We start from the raw sequence: 20641 nt of genomic DNA on the forward strand, positions 1-20641 counted from the left end.
CTTTTCAGGAGAAGGAAGACATCCAGCTAAGGAATCTGAAGACTATGGACAAATGAGACATCTGAAGAAAAAGGACAAATCATCCAGAAAAGATGTCTCAAGGAAAGAGTAAATCCGCCTACTGGTACATCACATTTCCAACAGAATAAAATGTCATATATATTCCCAAATGTTTATTTCTGCTGCTTTCTACAGACATATAATGCAAATGGTCTGTTGTAGTCCCAGTCCAATTAAAGATTAAAGCTGGCTTTGGAGTTGGAATGTGGCTCTCTCCTTCTCTAAACCCAAGCAGGCTTATTAAAGTGAAATCCAAAATATCTGTGTCAGCCGGGTGGTGGTGGCGCACGCCTTTAATCCCAGTACTTGGGAGGCAGAGGCAGGCGGATCTCTGTGAGTTCGAGACCAGCCTGGTGTACAAGAGCTAGTTCCAGGACAGGCTCCAAAACCACAGAGAAACCCTGTCTCGAAAAAACCAAAAAAAAAAAAAAAAAAAAAAAAAGTAAAAATCTGTGTCGTGTTAGAAGAGCCACCTGATATGGAACAGAAGATAAACAAAAATTTAAGAACTATTTTATGGCCACTCATCTCATAATCCTTTGGTTTTATACTGACTCTTTAACAGCTTTTCTTAAGGTAAAAAACTTTGGGCTGGAGAGATGGTTTGGCGGTTAAGAGCACTGAGTGCTCTTCCAGAGGACCCAGGTTCAATTCCCAGCACCCACATGGCAGTTCACAACTGCCTGTAAATCCAGTTCCAGGGGATCTTACACCTTCACAAAACTGCACATAAAATAAATAAATCATAAAAAGTTCTTTAAAGCCGGGTAGTGGTGGCGCATGCCTTCAATCCCAGCACTCGGGAGGCAGAGGCAGGCGGATCTCTGGGAGTTCGAGGCCAGCCTGGTCTACAAGAGCTAGTTCCAGGACAGGAACCAAAAAGTTACGGAGAAACCCTGTCTCGAAAATCAAAAAAAAAAAAAAAAAAAAAAAGTTCTTTAAAAGGATTTATTATATACACATATTTTAAACTGTCATGATATTAATATATAGAATAATAACTAATTCTAGGAAAAGGTTTCATCTTCATCCCTGTACATGATTTTGGGTTTTCTGTAGTGAACCACGAGCACACCTAATAGCAACCTCTGAAGTCTCCAAGAGAATGGGGCCCCACAATGACGATTCCTCCAGGACTATGATAATACCACCAAGTTGAAAAACACTACCCCTAAAGAACAGCTTTGGACTACAAACTGCTCAGAACAATTTTGAGGTGACTAGTTGAGATGATCCAGCCTAACAGACTACTCTACCAGGACTTGAGACAAGCCCTGCACTTTCCCATTATATAGAGACTTGACAACAAATGATAGAGCTACCTCTCCCAGGACTTGACAATTAACCTAAATTTTTCTTTTCAAGATGCCCTAAAGATGTCATCACCCCCAGACAGCAGGAAGTAAATGTAAGAATATGACACCCACATTCCCAAGAGATGGGGGGCAGTTTTTGGTCATTCAATGGGTTATGGATATTTGTCATTACGTAGGGGGATTGGTTACAAGTTTGTTATTGGTAACGGTCAGGAAAAAAGCTAAACAAAGAAAACTAGATGCAAGGGCTAGAGAGATGGCTCCGAGGTTAAGAGCATTGCCTGCTCTTCCAAAGGTCCTGAGTTCAATTCCCAGCAACCACATGGTGGCTCACAACCATTTGTAATGGGTCTGGTGCCCTCTTCTGACCTGTAGGCATATACAGAAACAGAATATTGCACACAAAATAAATAAATAAATAAGAAAACTAGATTCAAGGTTCTTGTTTTCAAAAGAAAAAAGGTGGATATAGATATGATAGGATAAAAGGGTAGATTACTGAATCTACTCTGAAAAGAAAAAAGGGAGGATATAGATGATAAAATAAAAAGATTATTGAATCTACTTTTAAAAAGCAACTACTAATTTTAAATGTTGCACACTTGATTGGACTTTTGTATATTTTATACAAATTTTAGATTAATTTTGTTAGAACATACTATACATACATTCCTATTCTTGTTCAAATCACTGTACCCATTCAACTCATTTAACAATGTAATGCAACTCTCTAGTCCTTGTAAATTAGTATTACCAGCTGTTTAGGATAATAAGGAAACACAGGTTAGTAATCAATCATCTATTATAATCGAACTTGTAGTCACATTAAGTATGTTTTCAAGGTCAAAAAAAGATATATTTTAAATAGACAGGTCATCTTCACTTCAGAGATGAACAAAATATAGCATTTAAAATGTTCTAAAAACATCAGTCCTTTTTTTCATGACAATGAGACATGTCTGCTCCTGGCAGAACCAATCTACTTCAGGGAAGATAATGGGCATCAAAGAAACTCCACATTGAGTTTACTTTGTGGCAAAAGTAAGCCACTGGGCAAGAAAATGCCTTTGCCTCGAATGCTACCAGTATGCTGTGCTGTCCTAATTGGACAAGCAGGATACAAAACAGAGTGACTCCTAAACCTTGCCCAGACAAGGTAGGACAATACTTCAAAAACTCTGCTTCATAGAAAAGTCTGTCAGATATTCTAGGCCTGTAGGCCAAAGATGGATGGACAACATTGCAGAGGAACTTTGGGTGACTGTCCAGGCAGGCAGCTTTCTGTCATTTCTCACAATTTTTGGAAGTCGCTTGCTCAAACATCCTGCTTACTCAGTTAATGTTATTTCCTTCTTGGGTCTCTGAGGGAGTTGAAGATTAGACAGTTATAGTTTTTCTTGTTTACCAGATGCAGAAAGCAAGTTAGGATAGAAAGTAAATTAGGTACAAGACTTTGGACTCACCACGATAGGACAGATAATAGAGTATTTTCAATGAATTTGTCAAATGCATATGGACTAGATGTTAATATATTTATTGCTTGTATATATTATACAGAGTTATAGTTCTTATTATATAGTTTTTCTTATATTAGTTATTTTAGACAAAAAAGAGGAAATGTAGTGATATCTCATTTGTATCACACTAGTCAGCCATACAGACTAGGCAGTGGTGGTGCACACCTTTAATCCCAGCACTAGAGAGGAATACAAGGCAGGATGAAATAGGAAATCGCTCTCTTTTTCAGTCTGAAGACTTTGTAAAGGTAAGAGCTCTCTAGTGGTTGGCTGCTTTGCTTCTCTGATCTTTCAGTTTGAACCCCACTATCTGTCTCTGGGTTTTTATTATTCATATTATAACATTTGGCTCATACTGTAGAAGAAAAGCTTTGCTAAAAATGAAATCACTAGCTGGGTGGTAATGGTGCATACCTTTAATCCCAGCACTCGGGAGGCAGAGGCAAGTGGATCTCTATAAGTTCAAGGCCAGCCTAGTCTACAGAGTGAGATCCAGAACAGCCAGAGCTACACAGAGAAACCCTGTCTGGAAACAAATAAAACAACAACAATAATCAATCAATCAATCAATCAATCAGTAAGACTAAAATACAATGATGTTTCTGGAGGGACTTTTAAACTAAAATCCACGTTGCTAACACTTGAGTATCAGCTGGCAATGAGAGTGTGAGGGAGCCAATAACTTAGAACACAGTACGATCAGCATATTTCAAGTTTGCAATTGTAGAAAACATCAATACTGTCTCTACCTTCCCCCAAAGATAATCAAACAAAAAAACACCCAGCATCTTTCAAGCAATATGTGCGTTGTGATTGGTCACAAAATTAAGAACCTACCTGTCTACAGGAAAACAAGAATCATTCCTTAAGGCATGGGATCTGGGCTGTGTAAAAGACAAAATGAACTGAATACCAGCATGCATTAATTCATGTGCTCTACTCTTAACTGTGCATATAATGTGACTAGAGGCTTCACGTTCCTACCACCATGATTTAAAAAAAAAAAAAATGATGGACTGTAACCTCAAATTGTGTGCTAAATAAACCCCTTCTCTCTAAATTGCTTCTGCTAGGGTGTTTTAGCACAGCAACAGAAAACAAAACTAAGATATGCAACATTAAAATCTGTAACTACAAATAACATAGACTTATAAAAACACGTCTGATGGTAAACACGGCAGTACATACTGTAATCTATCCTGAAGGGATGCTAAAGCTGTAGAATTCCAAATTCAAGATCAATCTAGGCTACATAGCAAAACTGTCTCAAAACACAAGAAAACACAGCAAACCAAAAATTCTAATAGAATAGTATATAGACTACAACATCTATTTAAACATTTTTTTTTTTTTTTTTTTTTTTTTTTTTGGTTTTTCGAGACAGGGTTTCTCTGTGGCTTTGGAGCCTGTCCTGGAACTAGCTCTGTAGACCAGGCTGGTCTCGAACTCACAGAGATCCGCCTGCCTCTGCCTCCCGAGTGCTGGGATTAAAGGCGTGCGCCACCACCGCCCGGCCTATTTAAACATTTTTGACACATGTTCAGAGCACTGCAAATGCTCATTCATTCTAGAATATTGTCAACGGAATGATCCATTCACCCTGATCATGGTCTAGTCCCCACTGCATAACGGACTTAATGGGGGGCAGATTCCAAAACATGTTGAAGCTTAAGACATACAATACCTACCTTGGAATTCATAAAATACTATAAATGACACAAAGTATTTTGTCTTTCTGTCTTTCTTTCTGAGACAGGATATCTCTGTGTATCTTTAGAGCCTGTCCTGGAACTTGCTATGTAGACCAGGCTGGTCTCAAACTTACAGAGATCCACTTGCCTCTGCCTCCCGAGTGATGGGATTAAAGGCGTGTGCCATTACCACCCAGTCTGAAAAAGTATTTTAATGGAATACATTCTGAGACATAACTGATAAAAAGTGGCATCAGAGACGGGCTGTGGTGGCACATGTCTTTAATCCCAGCAATCGGGGGCAAAGGCAGGTGGAACTCTATGAGTTCGAGGCCAGCCTAGTCTACATGAGTTAGTTCCAGGACAGGCTCCAAAGCTACAGAGAAACGCTGTTTCAACCCCCCGCCCTCTGCAAATAAAAACATGGCATCAGCGTTCTGCCCTTATACCCTAGCCTAAGGCTACTACTCTTATGAGAAATTCATGTTGGATACATAACTGGCCAGTATATTCCACCTGAGGATGATTTTTTTTTTTTTTTTTTTTGGTTTTTCGAGACAGGGTTTCTCTGTGGTTTTGGAGCCTGTCCTGGAACTAGCTCTTGTAGACCAGGCTGGTCTCGAACTCACAGAGATCCGCCTGCCTCTGCCTCCCAAGTGCTGGGATTAAAGGCGTGCGCCACCACCGCCTGGCCTGAGGATGATTTTAAAGTAGCAAATGAACATGCATTTAGAGTGACTGCCTACATGCTGCAACTATTGTTGGAAACCAAGTGATCACATCAAATCCAGCATGTAAGTAGCCTAAAATCAGATACAACAACTGAAACATGACAAACTGAAAAGACACACCAAATTTCAAAGGGGTAAGTATTAAAACACCCAATACCCCAAAAAGATAATGCTGAAATTGAGTTGTAACCAACTAAACTGTTTCTTTGTTCCACAATTTCTCTCCTGTATATAAATATCACCTGCCTAGTTGCTGGGTGGAGTTCTCTGCATCTTTACTGGTTCAGAGTGCTGCCCAATTTATGAATCATTTCTTTGCTATGAGCCTATTCAAACTAGCTTGTCTATGGTTTTGTTTAACAGTTTAGTATTAGGAGTGGGATCTCAAGCAAATGTCCCAAGTGGACATTCCTCCACGCCCCTACTCTCTCCTGTCCCAGCAATTAGACAAGTAAAGGTACCTTACCAAGATCACTGTGTCCATGACTCTCCAAAAACAAGTGGGGTCATGGCTGAGTTTACTTTTTGAACAAAGCAACACAAATCTGTGATGACCTCATCATTTTATTTAAGTCTTTTTTTTTTTTAACTGAATTACATTGTAGATTAAATAGTACAGCTAGAAGCCTCAGGTATGTGCTTTTGAAAAGAGATTCCTCCATTGCTGGGCTTGGGGACCCATACCTATAATCCTAATACTCGGGAGGCTGAGGCATGATGATCGAAAGTTCTAAGCTATATAGTGAGATCCTGTCTAACCCACCCTTCCCCGCAATACAAAGACTGAGTCTAGGTTTCCCAGCATGGGATGGGGGATCTAAAGTTGAAGCTGAGGGAAACCTGCACGAACAAAAAGTTCTCAGGCACAGCAAAACAAAGATAAATATTTGCTTCCAGTTCTTTAGTGCATAGAGACTAAAGGTAGCTAGGACAACTACCAACTATGTTATGTTTTATGCCATACTGACAAATTTTACTACAAGAAAACACCTGCTTCCAGCAGTTGGGATTCATAGATTTTCCAAGCTACAGACTGCTAATATGTCAGGCTATTTATAACTGCTTCCTTCTTTGTGTTCACTGGAAACTAAGTACCTTAAGGAGTAAAAGGGTAAGATTTCCAATAGATCCAACAATAATTAGAGAAATGATGAGGGAAATTCCACATTCAAATATAAAAGGAAGGTAAAATACATTTCTGTTAATGAAAAGCATGTACTCTTTAAAAAAATATTTTTTTTTTTGGCCCAGTGAGAAGATGGCTCAGCAGTTAAGAACACCTGTAAGACCCAAGCTCTTACACAACACCCACAAGGCAGCTCACAATTACAGTTCCAGGAGATGTGATGTCCTCTTATGGCCTCTGGAGGCACCAAGCATGCATGTGTATGGGCAAAACAACCTTACACATAAAATCAAATAAAAAAAAAATCTAAAGAAAAAATAATTTTGCCCCAAAATATTATTTTGTTATTTTTCAAAAAAAGGGAAAATGAATACAAAAACAAAAACACTATATGAGTGACAAAGTTGTCTAGGATTTTTAGGAGATAAATTTTTTTTAAAAAGATATGCAAATTACTAAGATGAGAACTGTTTGAGTTTTTCATAAAATGAAGCACTGTTACTAAAAACATGGATTCAGGACTGGAGGTCAGCTCAGAGGTTAAAAGCATGCACTGCTTTTGCAGAGAACAGTTGAACACCCACATGGTGGCTCACAACCATGAGTGATTCCACTTCAAGGAGATCAACACCCTTTTCTGACATACACAATGCACACACATGCATACAGGCAAACACACTGATAAACATAAAATCAAATCTAAAAAAAATTAACAAAAAGGCATTTTTTGGAGTCTTTCACGATCTCAACCATCAGCTAGTTGGTTGTTAAATGAACAATGTCTATTGTTCCCAGTGACTTGAGATCTGCTTTATATTTTACAATCTTGGTATTTTTTTAAAAGAACTTTTCAAAATGATATCTCAACCTTGCTACATACATACAGCCCAAGCTGGTCTCAAACACTCAATTCTTTCACCTCAGCCTCTTGCATGCTGGGGTTATGGACATGTGTCACACACTCAGTTTCAGCATCAAATTTTAAATTAAGTCTTTTTATTTCTCTCCAACTAATTTCCCTGGTGGACCCTTAGAACATCTAAAAAAGATACTACTTATTAAAAAGAGCTATTATAGGCCAGGCAGTGGTGGTGCACACCTTTAATCCCAGCACTCAGGAGGCAGAGGCAAGTGGATCTCTGTAAATTCGAGGCCAGCCTGGTCTACAAGAGCTAGTTCCAGCCGGGCGATGGTGGCGCACGCCTTTAATCCCAGCACTCGGGAGGCAGAGGCAGGCGGATCTCTGTGAGTTCGAGACCAGCCTGGTCTACAGAGCTAGTTCCAGGACAGGCTCCAAAGCCACAGTGAAACCCTGTCTCGAAAAACCAAAAAAAAAAAAAAAAAAAAAAGAGCTAGTTCCAGGACAGGCTCCAAAGCCACACAGAGAAACCGTCTCGAAAAACAAAAACAAAAGAAAACAAACAAAAAAAAGAGGCAATCTTACCAAATCTACAGATTCAATGCAATGCCCAGCAAAATTCTTCAAAGACCTCAAAAGAACGGTACTCAACTTCATATGGAAAAACAAAAAAACCAGGATAGCCAAAACAATACTGTACAATAAAAGAACTTCTGGAGGCATCACATTCCCTGACTTCAAACTCTACTACAGAGCTACAGTATTGAAAACAACCTGGTATTGGCATAAGAACAGACTGGAGGACCAATGGAACCAAATAGAAGACCCAGATATTAATCCACATACCTTCGAACACCTGATCTTTGATAAAGAAGCAAAAAATATCAAATGGAAAAAAGAAAGCATATTTAACAAGTGATGCTGGCATAACTGGATATCAACATGTAGAAGAATAAAAATAGACCCATATCTATCACCATGCACAAAATTCAAGTCCAAATGGATCAAAGACCTCAACATAAAGCCAGCCACACTGAACCTCATAGAAGAGAAAGTGGGAAGTACACTTGAACACAATGACACAGGGAACCACTTCCGAAATAGAACCCCAGTAGCACAGACACTGAAACAATTAATAAATGGGACCTCCTGAAACTGAAAAGCTTCTGTAAAGCAAAGGACATGGTCAACAAGACAAAACGACAGCCAAGAGAATGGGAAAAGATCTTCACTAACCCCACATCAGACAGAGGTCTGATCTCCAAAATATACAAAGAACTCAAGAAACTGGACACCAAAAGATCACATACATAATCCAATAAAAAAAAATGGAGTACAGACCTAAAGAGAGAACTTTCAACAGAGGAATCTAAAATGGCTGAAAGACACTTAAGAAAATGTTCAACATCCTTAGTCATCAAAAAATGCAAATCAAAACAACTCTGAGATTCCTTCTTACACCTGTAAGAATGGTCAAGATCAAAAACACTGATGACAACTTATGCTGGAGAGGTTGTGGGGAAAAGGGAACACTTCTGCATTGCTAGTGGGAATGCAAGCTAGTATAACCCCTTTGAATGTTAATGTGGTAATTTCTCAGGAAATTAGGAAACAACCTTCCTCAAGACCCAGTAATACCACTTTTGGGTATATATCCAAAGGATGTTCAATCGTGCCACAAGGACATGTGCTCAACTATGTTCATAGCAGCTTTTTTTGTCATAGCCAGAACCTGGAAACAACCTAAATGCACCTTGATCAAAGAATGGATAAGGAAAATATGGTACATTTACACAATGGAGTACTACACAGCAGAAAAAAATAATGACAGCTTGAATATTGCAGGAAAATGGATGGAGCTAGAAAACATTATTTTGAGTGAGGTAACCCAGACACAGAAAGACAATTATCACATGTACTCACTCATAGGTGGTTTTTAAACATAAAGCAAAGAAAGCCAGCCTACAAACCACAATCCCAGAGAACTTAGACAACAATGAGGACACTAAGAGAGACTTACATAGATCTAATCTACATGGGAAGTAGAAAGTAGAAAAAGACAAGATCTCCTGAGTAAATTGGGAGCATGGGGAACTTGAGGGAGGATTGAAAGGGGGAGGGGAGAGGCAGGGAGGGGAGCAGAGAAAAATGTAGAGCTCAATAAATATCAATAAAAAATAATATATGCAAAAAAGAGAGCTATTATATATAGGACAAACATACAGGGTGGTATATACTTTGTAATCCCAACAATGGATAACAGAGGCAGCAAGACTAAGAAATCAAGGCAAGCCTGGGCTATAATATACCCTGTCTCAAAAAATAATATTCATTTGTACCAGACAAAGACCATTAGAGAAAAACAATTGAAAATAAAAAACAAAACCAAACATCAAAAATCCACAACTGGTCAAAATGCAAAGAACAAAAAACTGATCATGGGGTATCCATACCAGCTGAACGCCTACAACACAACCCTATAGCCTAAGACACCGGGAACATCTTGGGAAAGGGAACAGAAAGACTGCAAGAGACAGAAGACCAGAAATCTGCTATGTGAGTTTATTTCCTAGAAATGACAGGCAACCTTCTTTACCAATGATACCTCAACAATATGGTCACCTTAACAATACTGAACAAACACAGCACTAAAAGACATGCTAACTTGGAAGAGGGAGATCTCATGGGGCAGACAACTATGGAACACTGAGACAGGGAGAAATAGTCTTCCCCTGGGATGAGTTCCCCTAACTGGTTATCCAATACAAAGTGGTCAGTTCTGAAATCATATATGTGCAAGTAACATTAAACAGACTGAATTGATTGTATTTATATTTTTATATGTATGTGTAACAACAATTAAAGAAAAAGATGCTACAAATTCAAGAAGGAACAAGATAACAAGGAGGGGGGAGACTGGAGGAAATAAAAGGGATAAAACTATGTAATTACTTCTTAATTAAAAGAATAAAATTACAGCCTGTCTACATAATGAATTCAAAGACATCCAGAATTACACAGAGACCATGCCTCAACAGAGAGAGAGAGAGAGAGAGAGAGAGAGAGAGAGAGAGAGAGAGAGGCAGGCGATACTACACTAACTGGGTTTCATCTATGCAGTAAATCATGAGAAGCACTATCAAATTAACACTAAAACTTCAGAATTATTCATACGACTGTGCCATTAATACGTTTGAGATAGTATATGGAAATAACCACATTTTCTTGCTCATTGTATCATTAGTGTAACGAACCAACATCAGATATTTAAATGTGCTATTTTAAGCTTTGACATCTATGGATAGTTGTTTAACATAGTACGTTCTTGGACTATAACATGTTTCACTTTTTTTTTTGAAGGGGTGAGGTGGAGTTCAAGACAGGGTTTCTCTCTGGTTAACCGCCCTGGCCATCCCAGAACTCACTCTATAGACCAGGCTGGCTCCCAAGTGCTGGGACTAAAGGTGTGAGTCACTAAGGCCCACCTGATGTCACTTTTAATGACATTCACAGAAAGGACTGCATGGTTTTTACTTTGAAAACATACCAGTGGAGAGCTGTCTGCAAGTCATGCAGGGAGCTCCATGGATTCAGTCTCATTAGTGATCACCCTGGTAGGGCAGGCTTTCCAGTGACATAGCTGTCTTTACGTCATCCATGATCCTCATGTTCTGTGGGAGGAAGATCAGCTCCGAGTTTCTGAGAAAGAGATAGTGGTTCTTTTCACCTAAGAGGTTACTCTGTCTTGATGGGATGCCAAAAATGTGATTAATCTCTTGCAACCAGTTTAGAAGCAAAGCCAACAAGAAGAATCAAGAGAAAGCGAGACAGATCCTCATACGCAACTTTTGGAGCCAGCTTCACTTTTGTAACTGTGATTTACACAATAAAAGTACTCCACTATATAACTAATTTATATATATATATATTTTTAAGTCAGGCTCACTATCCAGCCCAGGCTGGTTTTGAACTCACAATCCTTGTACTTCAGACTCCCAAATCCTTATTACAGAAGGGTGTTGATGCTTAGTTTGGCTGTTTAACCTAATAATCTAATTTAGAGGTTTTAGGAAGGGGAAAAGAACTGTTGTATTTGTAGACAAAAAATACTCATTCAGGGTGATTGTGTTTGTTTTTTGTTTTTTTTTTTCCCCCAAGATGGTTTCTCTGTGTAGCTCTAGCTGTCCTGGAACTCACTTTGTAAATCAAACCATACTAACCTTGAACTCACAGAGATCCACCTGCCTCTACCTCCCAAGTGTTGGGGAGCGAAGGCTCATGCGCTACTACACCATGCTCAGGGTGATTTAATTAAAAAATAAACTAATTAAAACAAAAACATACCAATAGATAGGATAAGAATTTCCATCACACAGTCAGACGACACATCTACTGGAAGTGGAGAAGGTAGGACGAGTCATCCTTAGGCTACATAGCAAGTTTAAAACCAGTTTGGGAAACACAAGACCCTGTCTCTCTCTGTCTCTCTCTCTCACACACACACACACACACACACACACAAAAGAAAGGAAGAAGAATTATTGGTGGGTAACTGTTTTAGAACTGTCTGGAAAGGTGGCTCTGGGTTCCCAGCATTCACACAGTGGCTCGCAGATGTATGTAACTCCAGTTAATCCAACATCCTTTGTAGCCTCACCGCCAGGCACACAAAGCAATGCATAGATGTACATACAGGCAAACCACCCATACACATAATTAAAATTACTAAGATGGTTTGTATAAAATGCTTCTTGGCTTGTCAAACTCACAGTTCTAATACAATGAAGACCATTGGTGATAAATTTCTGATACCTCCTAGGAATTCAAGCCACGTTCGGCTCATGTCTTCTGGTTTTGTTCTACAAAAGATTTCCCAGGCAGGGAGGGCTGTGAGAGTAGCTAAAAGGTTTTAAGAAAATTCATTTCCCTTATGAGGCATACCTAAACAAATCTCAAGGGTGCTTAATGAGTTGGACAAAAGGCAACCCAAGGCATTTCAAACACAGAGAAGACACAAATACCAAAAGAGAATAAAAATTGGTAATATGTTAAAAAAAAAATAACGTTTAAATTTTAACACAGAATTTGTCTAAGAAAAGCTACAATAAAATGCACTTCTACTTAACAAAGAAACTCAACAGTCCTGCTACTACTTCCTTCCTATAAAGAGAGAAAATAAAGGGAGGCAACAGCACTTTCTCCTTAAGAAAACTCAGGCCACTTCTGCCCACACCCTCCACCTCACCTTCACTCAGCAGAGTGAGATGAGGGGTCTTCTAGGCACTTGACTACCACCTGTTAAGGGTGACTCGTATCAACAATACCATAAGGTATCTGATTTTGTTCTTCACTGAACGCATTCAACTTGATGAAAAAAGCAACCATCTAAGATGGCCACACTTCTTTCCCGAGTTAGCCTGACCGGACACACCTGATTCCTCATTCCAATCCTCTGACTCACCAGGACGGTAACCTTATAGCTAATAGGCAAGCATTCCTTAGAACACATTAAAAAAAAAAAACCTCAGTACAGTTTATACTGTAGAATACCATGATGTGTGTGTGCGTGCGCACATGCGCAATCTCAATGTTTAGCAATTAAGCTGACAATAATATCACCAACAATTCAGGATAATGAGACACAATACATCACAAAAACCTGAGAATATTAGTTGGGTTTAAGCTGTGGAGGGGGGTGGAGGAAGCACATGCCTGAAATTCCAACACTTGGGGAGGCAGAAGCAGGAGGATCTCTGAGTTTGAGGCCAGCCTGGACTATAGAGTGAGTTCCAGGACAGTTGGCCTACACAGAGAAACCCTGTCTCAAACCCACCCACAAATTTAAAAAAAATGTCTAGAAATAAACAACAAAGTTCTCTGCCACTAACTAAATGTTACTTGGGAAAAATGTAGGGTAGTAGGGCAGTGGTGGCACACAACTTTAATCCCAGCACTCGGGAGACAGAGACAGGCAGATCTGTGAGTTCGAGGCCAGCCTATTCTACAGAGCGAGTTCCAGGACAGATTCCAAAGCTACAGAGAAACTTTGTCTCAAAGAACAAAAAAAGAAAAATGCAGTGTAATTATGGAATGAAATAAAACTGCATACAGATCAGTAGACAGAAAACTGGTCATGGATCTTTCAATTTTCTTCCAAAACTGGCCTCATTCTACTTCTTTAAAGAATGAGATCATTTCATTTCTATAATCGATAATTTTGATATAAAATATCAATGTTTGAGAAACTCAAATTTTGAAGCCATTATTTTGTAAAAACTTATACTGAGGACTGGGATGGCTCAGTGGGTAAGAGCATTTGTTCTGCAAAGATGAAGTCATATTTGAATCCCAGGACCCACTTTAAAACCTTGGCATAGTTTTGTGTACCTGTAACCCCAGCACTGGGAGCAGAATCAAACACATCCTATAAATTCACTAGTCAGACAACTGAAGGAGCTTCTGGGTCACTGAGAGGCCCTGACTCAAGGCAATAAGTAATACCCAGAGGAAGACACCCAATATTCTGTTCTGACCTCTGTGTGCACAGGAGGGTGCACACACCAAAACCACATACCTACACAACACACACACTAAACTAAAAAAAAAAAAAAAAAACCTATTAAATGTCATGAATGAAGAACACACACTTTTCATTAATACACTCAAAGTTAATGCAAAGTGTCAGGAGGCAAAACCCACACCGAAGGTTGTTGAGTAATCTAATCCTTAAATCTTCCTGTTTAGTTGCCAATTAACAGACTAAATGCTAAGCCTTGTCAGGGTTGCCTTCATCGGAGTTGGCCTGGCACAAGAGCCCGATTAAGGATGTTTTAGGGGTAGACATTTTCACAAAATAAGGTTATTACCATTTTTAGAATCTTTGTCACTTCTATTTAGGAAGTTATCAGGAAAATATCCTACTTATCCTTCCTTTGCTTCAAAAGGCAGGTGAGGTGGGAACCATCTCCCTCTTTTTATAGAGTACAGAGCCTCAGAGACAGAAGCAACCCTGGTGCTGCAAGCTCTAGCCTTGTCCTCTTTCAGGAAGGGTAACCCAGCACATTCTGCTGATTCGGAGAAGAGGAAGGAAGGACAGCAAGAGTAGGAAGCTTGACTGACAAAAGGTCACTGGCCTTGAATGTATCACTCAGACTCTATACAGTACAAGAATAATAAGCCTCATTTTTAAGAATGCAACTTTTTACTTTTTCTTTGAGGTGTAGAGCTCAAATCTAGGGCCTGGCACATGCTTGACAACCAGTCTTCTCTGATCTGCATCCTCAGCCCTGAAGACTACATTTTTAAATGTTTTATAACTTCCAGGAGTCACCCAGGAACACCAGGCTCCTCACTTGTGGACTGATGCCTGTACTCCATTTCCATACAAACAGCTCCCTAACCAGTTCCCGAAATTTTCAGGAGTTTGTTTCTTTACAAGAGAAAAACTGCTTTCATTTGCTGATACAGTTTGCCCATAGTATTACATGCTTCAAATCCCACACTTCATGCTTACCTCACTCTCTGCTTTCAGAAGCAAACTTTTAAAATAAGCCCCAGCTTCAGCCAGGCAGAGGTGGCGCAAGCCTTTAATCCCAATCTCAGCACTCGGGAGGCAGAGGCAAGCAGATCTCTGTGAGTTTGAGATCAGCCTGGTCTACAAGAGCTAGTTTTAGGACAGGCCCCAAAGCTACAGTGAAACCCTGTCTCAAAAAAAAAAAAAAAAAAAAAGGCGCCAGCTTTGCTGCATTTTAGTTATTTATTCAACAAACACCCATGAGCCGGGCGGTGGTGGCGCACGCCTTTAATCCCAGCACTTGGGAGGCAGAGGCAGGCGGATCTCTGTGAGTTCGAGACCAGCCTGGTCTACAAGAGCTAGTTCCAGGACAGGCTCCAAAACCACAGAGAAACTCTGTCTCAAAAAAACAAACAAAAAAAAAAAACAAAAAAACAAACAAAAAAAAAACAAAAAAAAAAAAACAAACACCCATGAGCATCATGCACCTGATCCCTAAAGACACAGCACTGTAGGCCGGGCGATGGTGGCGCACACCTTTAATCCCAGCACTTGGGAGGCAGAGGCAGGTGGATCTCTGTGAGTTTGAGGCCAGCCTGGTCTACAAGAGCTAGTTCCAGGACAGGCTCCAAAACCACAGAGAAACCCTGTCTCGAAAAACCAAAAAAAAAAAAGACACAGCACTGATAGATTATGGGATACTTTATGCTATAGGTCAACGAAGGGAAGAATCTGGCTGAGAAGCCTTGAATTCCATTGACTTTTTTTTTTTTTTTTTGATTTTCGAGACAGGGTTTCTCTGTAGCTTTTTGGTTCCTGTCCTGGAACTAGTTCTTGTAGACCAGGCTGGCCTCGAACTCACAGAGATCCGCCTGCCTCGGCCTCGAGTGCTGGGATTAAAGGCGTGCGCCACCGCCGCCCGGCTCCATTGACGTTTCAAGTCTGATTTATTAAGTTAGATCTTGAGCACAGCGGGTTGTCAGGGTGGGTCTACAGCTATGCCCAGAAGCATCATGCTCTCCAATGCGCCCTTGGATAAAAGTGGCTAGAACTGTGCAACCTGTATCCAACCACACACTAATAGAATTGTTCAAGAACACAGAGAAATCTAGATACTCTTCTACGCTTAGATGGACAGGAAGGAAAGGCCTTAGGACTCCAGGGTCTGTCAGTCACAAATAATTCTCCTGGGTTGTCATAGCACCCCAGATAATGGGCTTCCAACTGAGGGCACCAGTAGCTGCTCACTCTTTTGCACAGGTATGACAGTAAATGCCTATGATTCAAGTCCTCTGCCAGGCTGAAGCAGGAGGATCACAAGCTGCAGGCTAGCTAGAGCTATGTAGTAAGATCCAGTTCACAAAATCAAAACATTCCTTCAAAAGAAATAAGAATCGGATGACTTCATCCTTCATCTCACTATAACCTCAAGTCCCAACAGACAAGTAACCAAAGACAAATTTTCTAAGAGCTCTTTTACTTTTTAACCAGTTGGGCATATTTGACTTTAAAAAAGCTTTTAACTTTCAAATAATCACTGATCAAAACTTGCAACAAACTTACAGGAAAGTCCTAAGCACCTTTCTAATACCCTATTAACTGACTGTACTGTTTTCAATGGGCAGGGGAAAGTTGGTGGGTCTGTCCTTGAGAATACAAGTTTCCCAGTACTCTTCCAGGAACCCAGTGCCTCTAGTGTCTGAATGCACTGACTGACCTGGTGAGAAGGCCTAGCCCAGCTGCTACCGAGTTCATTTGCATTCATTCAACAAATACTTATTGGGCTTACTAGGTGACTTCTCTAAAAAACAAAACCTTACCTAGAAAACAACGTTAAATACGTTAATACATTAAGCAAGAGGCAAGTGCTGTGTGAAAATTAAGGAAGGAAGGGAGAAAATGGGAAGTAGCAGAGCTGAAATTATAAGTAGTAGAATCTAAGAATGTCTCACAGAACAGAAAGTGAATGTTCAAAAAGAATCAAGGACTGAGCAGTAAATTTCTTCATAGACTAGCAAGGAGGCTACTGGAGCAAGGAAAGTGTGAGGTGGGGAACTCACTCTCCAAGGAGTGATGTGCCACCTCTTCCCAAAAGGGTCTGTATTCAGAGCCCAAATAAACAAGGCCAACCCAGGCATAAAAACACCGATGAAGGCCAGGCAGTGGTGGCACAGGCCTTTAGTACCACCACTCAGGAGTCAGAGGCAGGCAGAGTTCAAGGCCAGCTTAGTCTACAGAGTTCCAGGACAGCCAACTCTACACAGAGAAACCCTGTCTCAAAGCACCGGCCCCACCCCCCCAAAATAAAACACTGATACAGGTAACGGAGTCCTAATAAGTTAGAAACTGTCCAGAAGCACCTAAGTGCTGGCTTTTAATGTCACCAAACAGACCACTGTTTCTTTTCTTTTTCTTTTTAAAAGCAAGTAAATGAAAAAAATTAATCCTACAACCGTTAGTTCTGCCTTTAGGTAACCATGACAATAAATAAGTCAATATAATTCTTTCTGATATTAAGTAGTGTTTTGTTTTTTTTTTGAAACAGACAACTCATTAGCAATTCAGATGTGTCTAAAAGTATGATCAGTTGCAAATCAAACAAACGGCGACCCAATTTTCCTTAAGTCCAATCTGAAAGCAAAGCTACTTTGTATTCTTTTTCCGAAGATACATTTAAAATAGAGTTCGGCGAAATCATCTAGGCACAAGCAAAAACAAATTTTTAATCCAGTCACATAACGCAAGTTGGAGCCTAAACGGATGAGTCTTTAATAAGTCTCCCTTAACAACATTACACAAAAGCGCCTCTTAAAATGCCGTTGTGAAGCACATAAAATATGTTTTTACAGGTAAATGCTTTTGGAATTAACAACTATAAGACAATCTTCCGAGCCTCAGGGCTGTGAACAAGCCTCGGAGCCTCCACTGCCCGCCTCCCTACAGCAGAGTTTCTGCGTCCCGGGTGCCGCGGAGGCGGCCGCGCGTGTGGAACAGGGTTAGCCTGGAAAGCCTCGTCCCCGCGCAGCCCCGCCGTGTGCAAGGTCGAGTGGGGCCGAGTGGGGCCTAGCGGCGCCCGGGACACAGCCCGACTGAAGGCCGGCCGCCATTTCCGGCTGAAAGCAGCCTTCACCTCGTTCTGCGGCGCCGTCACCCCGCTCCTGTCTCCTACACCCGGCTCCCGCGGCCCCACCTAATTTGAGGGCCACCCGGCAGTGAGCTCACCTGTCGGCCCGCCCGCCTGTCCACCGGTTCCGCGGTTCCGTACTCCCTACCGCGGTGCTGCTGGGCAGCCGGCCGTCCCACTGCTCGGCCTGAGGATCCGGGGCGGCGACAGCAGCAGCAGCGGCAGAGGACGGCGGAAGCGGCACCGGCGGCGGCGAGAACGCGCACGCTCACGAACTGGCACTCGCGCCCCCGGAAGGACGTGTGCTCGGCCGGTCACAGGCGGCTGCGCAGGCGCCCAGTGCGCCACGCAGAGGCTCCGCCTGGGGGCGGGGCCGACGTGACAGTGCCGCGCGGGAGCTCAGCAGAGCCGGTGTGCCGAGCCCTATGGGAGGGTCTGCGGGGAAGGTTACGGTGGTGGGCGGAGCCCGCAGCTACTAAGGGAAGCCGGACGCCACAGCCCCCGCCACCGCGCAGGAACAGGACCGAGGCGTGAGGGCACAAGAAGTGACTCAAAATGCCCTGGAAAGCCGAGAGGCTGCACTCCACTGAGTTAATGCGCCCTTGTCTTTCAGTTGAGTTTGCTCAGTGCTTCACTTAAGCCTCAAAAAATTTACTAATCTTTACCAAAATTTAGAGAGGGAGATGATGGGGAGAGGGAGACCATCTTCATCTCTAGCCACTGCTAAGGGACTAACGATTTTGTTCATCTCTGGAGACCACCCAGAAAGAACGCTCCTGCTTGTCTCCCCAGTCACTGAAAAACCAACCGCCATTACTTAACCATCCTCTAGGAAATCACCTGCAGTCATGTGCTGGACAGGATAAGGACTTTCGTCCCTGCTTTCCCGTACAATCCTTGTTCAACCTGTTGATTTACTACGGAGAAACCTAGTCACCCCTGCCAATTACCCCCTGTAATACTCCTATTGTTTAGCCGGGCATAGTGGGGCACTCCTTTAGTTCCAGCACACGGGAAGTAGAGGCAGACGGATCTGAGTTTGAGGCCAGCCTGGTCTATAAAGCGAGTTCCAAGACAGGGCTGTTACACAGAGAAACCTTATCCCAAAAAACCTGCTACTCTTTCACTTTCATCCTTACCTGCCATTTTTAATTATAATTTTTTAGATAATTACATCAATCCCCCTTCCTACCCCTCTCTCGTTTCCACACACCCTCCCCTCCCTTCTTCCCCTCTCCACTACATACGTAATTCCTAGATATATGAATACAACCTGTTAATAGTATGTTTTCAAGGCTATTTGGTATGGGATAACCAAGTGCTATGCTCTTTCCTCAGGAAGACTTTCCCCAGCTCTGAGAATTCCTGTTGTCCTTGTTCAAACCACAGTTAGGCAGCCATGTTGGTTAGACTTGATGGTGTAGCTTCTCTGACATTTCTAGGAGACACAATCTTACAGCAAACTTTCTGTTCCCCTAGTTCTTACAATCTCTCCTTCCCCTCTTCCACAACAATCCCTAAGCCTTAAGTGCAGGAGTTGTGTTGTAGATTTATCAGTTGGGACTGGACTATCACTCTGCATTTTGATTAGTTGCAGTTTTCTGTAATGATCTCCACCTGTGGAAAGAGGTTTTTTTGATGAAGGGTGAAAACTACACATATCTGTGGGTATAATGATACATATTTGGGATATGATTAGGGATTATGCTGTTTTTAGTAAAGTGATCCCGGGAGTTGGCTAGGATTCCACAATCAGGCATGATTTCCCTCTTGCTGAGCAGACCTTAAGTACAATTAGAGTTGTCAGTTATGAACAAGGTGCCACTAACGTGACCATAAGTCAGCTTTCAAAATCAAAGCAAATGACACTCAAGGCACCCATAATGCACTCAGTAAAATCCAATCTTTTCTTACTTCTCCCTTCATCTTCTACCTTTCTTCACTCCGGCTGAACTCGAATTGGCACATTTTCCAGTCTCAGACTGTCAGGAGCAGACAGCTCAAGAAACTCAGTAAGTTGTGCAACATCAAGCAAGTAACAAAAAAACGCTCACGAAAATCAATAAGCAGAGAGACCATTTATCTATTTGACTCAAGGGAAGGAAAGCCAGGTGTACTAGCACAAGCCTGCCATCCCAGCAGACAGAGAAGGATCTTGAATTTTGAGGTAGAAGCTAGGTAATGAGACCATTTGAGAGGGAGAACATGACTGAAAAGATTCCACAGTTGGGGGCTAGAGTGATGGCTTAGAGGTTAAGGGCCCTGGCCACTCTTCCAAAGGACCTGGGTTCAATTCCCAGCACCCACATGGTAGTTTACAAGCTGTCTGTAACTCCAGTTCCAGTGGATCTGACATCCTCACATAGACATAAATGCAGGCAAAGCACCAATATACATTAAATAAATTTTTTAAAAAAGATTCCATAATTGGAAGAAATAGCAAAATGGACCTGGAGCCGAACGAAGCTGTAAAGCTGTCCACGTTGGGATCCTTAAGTGAGTCCCTCCAGAGCTAGGATCTTCTCCTAATATCTCCAAATACAAAAGTTTTATGTGCTAAGATGTTTGTAACAGTGTCATAATTAATAGTGAAAATGGAAAAAATCCCATACCTTTAATTAGGAGACAGCAGCAGGCAGATCTCTGTGAGTTGAAGGCCAACCTGGTCTACAAAGTGGGTTCCAGGACAGCCAGAGCAACACAG

The 20641-nt window shown here is 41.5% G+C and overlaps 1 protein-coding gene across 4 annotated transcripts in view; it reads right to left on the reverse strand.

Moving 5' to 3' along the window:
• Dnajc5 (DnaJ heat shock protein family (Hsp40) member C5) overlaps positions 1–18233 on the reverse strand; it is a 37645-nt gene extending 19412 nt beyond the window's left edge. Inside the window, exons 1-2 of one of the 4 annotated variants that reach the window (XM_057781290.1) lie at positions 18036–18232; positions 3731–3777 (exon numbers count right to left, since the gene is read on the reverse strand). The gene's annotated coding sequence lies outside the window, so the exon portion shown is untranslated. Of the gene's footprint in view, positions 1–3730; positions 3778–10847; positions 10948–18035 lie in introns of those variants that run through there. The other 3 variants (XR_009057740.1, XM_057781289.1, XM_057781291.1) reach the window with 3 other exon arrangements.
• Positions 18234–20641: the final 2408 nt, after the last annotated feature.

This window comes from Chionomys nivalis, chromosome 9, assembly GCF_950005125.1.
Source record: "Chionomys nivalis chromosome 9, mChiNiv1.1, whole genome shotgun sequence".
Lineage (NCBI taxonomy): Eukaryota > Metazoa > Chordata > Mammalia > Rodentia > Cricetidae > Chionomys > Chionomys nivalis.